We start from the raw sequence: 6,000 nt of genomic DNA on the forward strand, positions 1-6,000 counted from the left end.
CACAAAATGCCATGATATGACCACGTCACTCCTACCTCCGCCACACAGGCACAAGGACAAAACACGGAAATTACCTACAGTTCAGTTTTATCCCAGAGGAAGGTTCCACATCCTGGGATGGTCACAACATCCAGGTTGCAGAGAGTTTATCTTCGGACTGTGATTACCTCACATACAGTGTTAGTAACATGCTTTGTTTTGAGGAACTTTACACACAGATGGGTTTGTGGCTTTAAACATTAACTCAGAAATCACATAGTACCTACGAGGAAGGGAACAAACACAAGTACACAGGAAGCAGACAAAGTGAATGGTAAAATTCAGTAAGACACAAAATAATGAGCAGGAATAGGAAGAACTGTGAAAGGCCTTACGATACGAGAAACCTGAATTCAACACAATGAAAGATAAATACAACTGAGAGACCTATAGAAAGCTAACACAGAGAGAGCACGGCATACCAGGAAACACCATCAGCACCAGGAAACACCATCAGCACCAGGAAACACCATCAGCACCAGGAAACACCATCAGCACCAGGAAACACCATCAGCACCAGCACTTTGAATAGGAGATTAATGCAATAAAAGCCAGAAGGGTAGGCAATAGTAATTAGGTGAGGAGATAAAAGTCTGGGTGAACTTTAATAGTAGGGAGACGCAAAGATCTCAAAACCCCAAGCTTTTATAAGGCCTGTCTGCATGAATTTAGGAAGTTCAGGTGATTCCCAGACTACCAGAATAAGTGACTAGGATACCAATAAGGTCAATGACACTAAGTTTAACACAGCTAACGTGGCTCTGAAGCAAGGATGTCTAAACTGTAATCTACCTTTACCATTATTTTAGCAGCAGTCAGATCTCTCTGGAGCAGCTCAGGTGTGCACAAAGGACCAGGCTGCAAACTAGACAGATTATCCCACTGGGGGCAACAGACAGCTGGTCCAACATGCAAATAAGAGAGGGCAACCAGGAGAGTAAAAATATCAGCTGATAATGCAAGGAAAGAGACCTGCCTGCCTTGCCAGAAAATGTGGGCATCATTTTTACATTTGCTGCAATAAAACCAAGACGTTGTGATCAGGGCTTCTCACTGTGCTATTTAATCCACAAAAAAGAAAATCAGCCTGAAAGAATTCAGAAGACAAAAAAATAAACAAACAGTAGCAACATGATTCAATTAGCAGTCAGTGTGCACAAAATTGTGTCAAATTAATAATTATCATGGGTTTGAGTTGGCTGGTTCTGCTTTTATTCTTCTCTTCTGGTGTCGTAACCACTCCTCTTAGCACAGGCACCATCAGCTCAGCTACAGCTCAGTCGTACTTAGATGATTATTCAAGCATTTCACTATATCAAACTGCATACATCAAGGCCATGCATGAACCAGAAGGGTTCCAGCTTTTAAAAATGCAGACAGTTAAACCAGGAGAAACCCATGTGTCAGTGCACATAAATTATTTAACCCCCAGGTGGTCACTTTAGGTTTGTTCAATAATTTACAACACAAACTAAACAAATTTAACTGAGGGGTAATCCAGTTTGAGCTGATGTTATGACAGGGTATAACTAGACGAAGCCTATGAAATGTTCTGACACTGTTATGACCTGAACCTTTCCTGCTGCAGACTGACGGGAATGACCCTGCTAGATGCTGAAGGCCATGGGTACTGAAGATACCTGGCACCTCTCAGGTGCTGAGCAGCACCCTACTGAATCACGGGTCTTAAATAAACCAAGAAGTTTCTCTATCTATTCAGACACCCCCAAAACACATACAAAGCCTATTTCCAACTGCAAATCGTAAAGCCTGATACACTCCAATGCCCCTGCAGAGGCTCTTCACATAGTTGCTTCATGAAGGGTTAGATGGTGCAGGATCACAGCATCGAGAGTGCCAGACTTCGGAGGTGCAAAACCAACCTACCGCGGCAGCAAAGCTGCATTTAAAAGGTTGTTCTTTAAGGCACGGGAGAAGGCTCCACGATTAGGAGACAAGAAAGAAAAAGGCGGAGATTTGCTGAACAGGGGGTTTTCCACCTTATTTCCACTGAAACGCTTCAGCAAACCCCGCGGCGCGCGGCTGGGCACCGTCACCCGCCGCCGTTAACGGCCGTTCCCTCAGGCTCGCCGCCGCCCTGCCATTTCGCAGCCCAGTCCCCTCAAACCCGGCGAAGGAGGAGCCGCTGCCTCCGCGGAAACCGTCCCGAGTTAGTTGGGACCTTCCCCGCGGCGCCTCTGCCCCGGCCATGGCTTATTTAGTCGGGGAAGGGGAAAAACCAGGCGGTGAGATACGCACCGGCCGCCGCCAGCTCTGCCGGGCGGCAGAGGGCGAGAGCTGACGGAGATGGAGGGGAGGGAGAGCGCCGGTCCGGGGAGCTGCGCGGCGCCCGGTGCACCGGAGCGAGGTTGGAGGCGGAGGGGGGGGGGAAGGAAGAGGGACGGGAAACTGCAAACTCTGCCGAACGCCCCTCGGGCGGCCGGCACGCAGGGAGGAGAAGGAGGAAGGGTGCAAAGCGGGGTCTCCCCAGCCGGAGACGGAGGGGGAGCAGCCCCGCTTTGCCCCGGACCCCAGCGCCGCCCTCCACACGCCCCGCCAGCACCCCCAGCACAGGGCGTAGGGAAGGGGGCGGCAGCAAGTCCTGCGAAGGAGCTGCCAGCGCTCCCCACACCACCGCCACCACGCAGGTGCATGCGAGCGAAGAAGGGGGCATGCATGCGGAGGGGGAAGCAGGACGGCCCCCAGCCGCCCGCCTGCCCGCCCGCCCTCCGGCGACACCGCAGAGCACCCGTGGCGCTGGGAGGGGAAGCGCCTCCGCAGCCCACCCGCTCCAGAGGGTGCGGAGAGACGTCCAGCCATAACCACCCCCCCACCCCCCCCAAAAAAAAAAAAAAAAAAAAAAAAAAAAAAAAAAGCCGAGCGGGCTGTAGCCGCCGGCTCCGAGCCGGGTCCGAAGGCGGCCGCAGGGGCCCGGGGCAGGCAGGGGGAGCGGCACCCGCTGCCCGCCGCTGCCATCCTCACCTGTGCGCTGCGCTCCGGCAGGGGGAGCCGCGGGGCGCGGGCGGCGAGCGCGGCGCCGAGCGACTGTGTTGACTCGCGCCGGGCACTCGCGCTCCCCTCGCCCGCCCTTCCCGCGTCAGCGGCGCACCCGGCTCGAGCCACCGCCCCCCCCCGCCCACAGCGCCATGGAACCGCACGGAGCCCCGCCCCGCCCACCGGCGCGGAAACCCCGCCCACCGGCCGGGCGCCGTCCCGCCAGCAGCCAATGGGCGCTGCGTCGGGCAGCGCCTCTCATTGGCTGAGCGGCCTGTCGCTCTCGGAGGACGCGGCTATAAATGGCTCCGTCTCGCGAGGCCTTCCTCAGTAGCTGCAGCGGGAGCTGAAGGGTTAGAGTATATGTAGCCTTTTTCTCTTCGCAGTGTGTCCCCTTTTTAGGCTGTGCCTTCTGGCGTTTATTGTTCTGTAAGAGTCCTAAGAAAAGGCTTAGTTGTCCTAGCACTTGGTTACTTGTTGCCCTGTAGTCAGCTGCGGTAAGGCCATACTGAACTTGGCTCTACCTGGGGACTTCAGAGTCAATCCCTTGGCCTGCTGTCTGAGGGTGTGTCTGACCTCCCGAAAGGAAGTTGAGCTCAGCAGAGCATACGTTGAACTGCCTGTCAGTGCCAAGCAAATCACATGTATTGGTGCCCTGTGTGATGTGCTTGTTCCCCTGTGACAAAAAGTCAAGAGTCATGGATTTCACCATTGAGTTTATACTGCACTAATGATCTCCTAGAGCCTGTATCAAGAGCTGTTCGAATTAAAGAGCAGCTTGTTGCTTCACACCACTTAAATGAACCCTCTGTCTTTTGTGCCGTTCACAAGTGTGGCTCTGGGGAGGGTGTTCATGTTGCAAGGGCATGTGTGCTGCCCTGGAGGCTGTTAAACACGTACAGCTTTGGAGGTGTGAAAATGAACTCACTTTCCTCTGGAGGGTCATTACTGCTGTGTTGTGCAGCCAGTGAAAGAAAGTCAGTGGCAGCTTTACTCTATGGGTTCATTATTTAGGGTTGTGATATTTCTGTTCTGTAAGTAATCCCCTATCTTCAGTGGTTTGTTTCATGTGTTCCAGGAATTTTATGCATGTTTTGGGGCCTGAAAGCTCCCATTAAAATCAAATAGCACCCTCAGTTTAGGGGAGGATCCTATCTACCTCAAAAGAGCTGTGCTCTTACCGTGTAGTGCCAACTGGTTGGCAGCGTTCAATCTTTTGATTGACTCAATTGCTTCCCCTTTTTTCTCATCTTCCACCTAATTTAGACAAAGTCTACAATACAGCATGCACTTCTACTCTCAGTGAAGGCTCTTTTGTGGGATAGTTCCCCACTAGAACTTTAGAAGCTGTGGAAAAACCTTGCTAGTTATTCTGTCTGAAAAGTGACATTTAACAAATCTCCACAGATTTTTTTTTTTTAACCAATGCTTAAATACGTTACAGTATTTTTACACATTCGGGTACCTGCATAGTAGCCTGCAGTGATTTTGCTGGCTTTTTCAAACCTTGCAAGGAGGGGCCGGCGGCAACGCAGGAAGCGTGCAAAAAAGAAGCTCAGGAGAAGTTTGCAAGGTCTTGACACCCAGGCTGTTCAGTGATTTTATTCATTGAGTGGTGAGAATTTATTATGTAAATGTATGCTTCAATCCTCCCGTTTATAAAGAAGTGGAATGAAGTGGATTTTTTTATTGAAAAATAAATTCAGCACGATAACTTTCAAACAAAAATTAGCGCATGCATGTCCTCACACACAGACACACACACACACATCTACGGCAGAATTTCTTGTAGAGATCCCAACAAGCTAAAAGCATTAGAGTCACCATTGTTTGCCTCTAATAGATTAGTGTTGCTTAGGGATATGAATTTTTGCATTTCTGTGCTGGAAAAAAAATCCTTGTGGAGATATTTTCACATAAAAGTCCTTTTGTCAGGAGAGCTTGGTCTGCCGTGAAAAAGACTCTGTTACAAGATGAGTTTAATGACAGTGATTTCACGAGGACTGTCTGAGCCTTCCTACTTTTTGTTCTTTCACTGAATGTTTGCATTAGGAAGGTTTACCAACTGGACCTTGACAGTATCCAATTAACTATTAACTTCCCCAAACAATAGAGTAAGTGTAATGTGGTTGTTTCCCAGTTCCTCTGACATCTTCCCCTGAAGTTAGTTTCCTGAGAAGGAAGGCAAAGTTCAAGACAAAAAAAAAATTTAACATTGCCCTCATCTGACCTACTGCATCATAATAACCAAATGCCTCTTGGCATATTCCGCTACTTGATGCGTGGAAAAAGTGGCACAGTGAAGGGAAATGCTGCAGCTGCTAGAGGAAAGGAGCTGGGGCTGTTTGGCTGACACACTAAAATGTCACTTACGTGTGAGGGTGGCAGCTCCCTTTCAGGCCTGAAAAATATTTAATGCCGGCAAATTTCCGAACTCTTTCTTCCTGCCAAGTTATTCTTTCATCCTGCAGCCTCTGCTGCTGAACTGGAGTATCAATTTGAAACTGGAGAAGATTAAGCACTTCCAAACACTTCATGTTTAAACGCAAGTGTTAAGGTGCAAATGCTATAACAACCATAATGGGCGGGGATTGGGGGAAGAAATTTTTTTTTTTTAAATATGGGAAGTTTAAATCCTTAGTGTTCCATCTTTGGCTGCTGAGAAAAAAAGACCAAGGAACTCGCTACTCTATATCAGCAGGAAAAAAGAACCACAAGAGAGAAATGCATAATATTTCATGCTGGAGGTTTTTGCTAAGGTATTGCCTAAATGTCAGAGTAAAGACAAAGTGCCAAAAGACACTCCAGGCCTGCCGTAATTTCACGTATGCTGCAGTGACTGTTTGTGGCACTCCTGGGCAGCCAAATCCTATAGGGCTGTGCAGTTGTTGCCACTCATCAGACTTGGAGCTTATTTTGTCCAGGCACTTTTCCTGACTCATTCATAAGCATGATAGCATTGTTATT

At 49.2% G+C, this 6,000-nt stretch overlaps 1 protein-coding gene across 3 annotated transcripts in view; it reads right to left on the reverse strand.

The window, feature by feature from the left end:
* MGAT4A (alpha-1,3-mannosyl-glycoprotein 4-beta-N-acetylglucosaminyltransferase A) overlaps positions 1 to 3,128 on the reverse strand; it is an 83,304-nt gene extending 80,176 nt beyond the window's left edge. The window contains exon 1 of one of the 3 annotated variants that reach the window (XM_074859028.1): positions 3,022 to 3,128. The gene's annotated coding sequence lies outside the window, so the exon portion shown is untranslated. Of the gene's footprint in view, positions 1 to 74; positions 421 to 3,021 lie in introns of those variants that run through there. The other 2 variants (XM_074859030.1, XM_074859029.1) reach the window with 2 other exon arrangements.
* Positions 3,129 to 6,000: the final 2,872 nt, after the last annotated feature.

Source organism: Strix uralensis, chromosome 2 (genome assembly GCF_047716275.1).
Source record: "Strix uralensis isolate ZFMK-TIS-50842 chromosome 2, bStrUra1, whole genome shotgun sequence".
Lineage (NCBI taxonomy): Eukaryota > Metazoa > Chordata > Aves > Strigiformes > Strigidae > Strix > Strix uralensis.